Source organism: Sinocyclocheilus anshuiensis, unplaced genomic scaffold (genome assembly GCF_001515605.1).
Source record: "Sinocyclocheilus anshuiensis isolate Anshui unplaced genomic scaffold, SAMN03320099.WGS_v1.1 scaffold882, whole genome shotgun sequence".
Classification (NCBI taxonomy): domain Eukaryota; kingdom Metazoa; phylum Chordata; class Actinopteri; order Cypriniformes; family Cyprinidae; genus Sinocyclocheilus; species Sinocyclocheilus anshuiensis.
In genome coordinates, this window is record NW_015540910.1 from 1,027,375 (window position 1) to 1,027,891 (window position 517).

Genomic DNA, 517 nt, shown 5'->3' on the forward strand with positions numbered 1-517 from the left:
CATTTTCAGCATCATTACTCCAGTCTTCAGTGTCACATGATCCTTCAGAAATCATTGTAATATGCTGATTTGCTGTTCAAGAACATTTTTTTTTATTATTATCAATATTTAAAACAGTTAAGTACATTTTTTCAGGATTCATTGATGAATATAAAGATATAAAGATCAGCATTTACCTGAAATAAAAAGCTTTTGAAACATACACTATACCATTCAAAAGCTTGGAGTCATATTATATATATATATATAAACGTGCTGGTATATAATCCCAACACAAGCATTGATTAGAGCGGACGCGATCAGCTCCGGTTCCCGTGTCTGAGCCGTGACGCCCCGCAGATTTGTGCAGAGCGGAGCGTGAGTGAACGCGATCATTCCTTCCTCTGTACTACTAGATTTAACGCGAATAAACATGACTGAACATCTCATGCCTCGTGTAATTGCTCAATCAGTGTTTCAACCGCGGAAAGACATCAACAATACAGCGTGGAAATAAAATGTCACGTAGCATTTAATT

The 517-nt window shown here is 36.8% G+C and overlaps 1 protein-coding gene across 1 annotated transcript in view; it reads left to right on the forward strand.

Annotated features, from left to right (window-relative positions):
* Positions 1–517, forward strand: part of LOC107689244 (kinesin-like protein KIF21A) — a 22,296-nt gene that overhangs the window by 8,053 nt on the left and 13,726 nt on the right. The gene's annotated exons all lie outside the window — the stretch shown is intronic.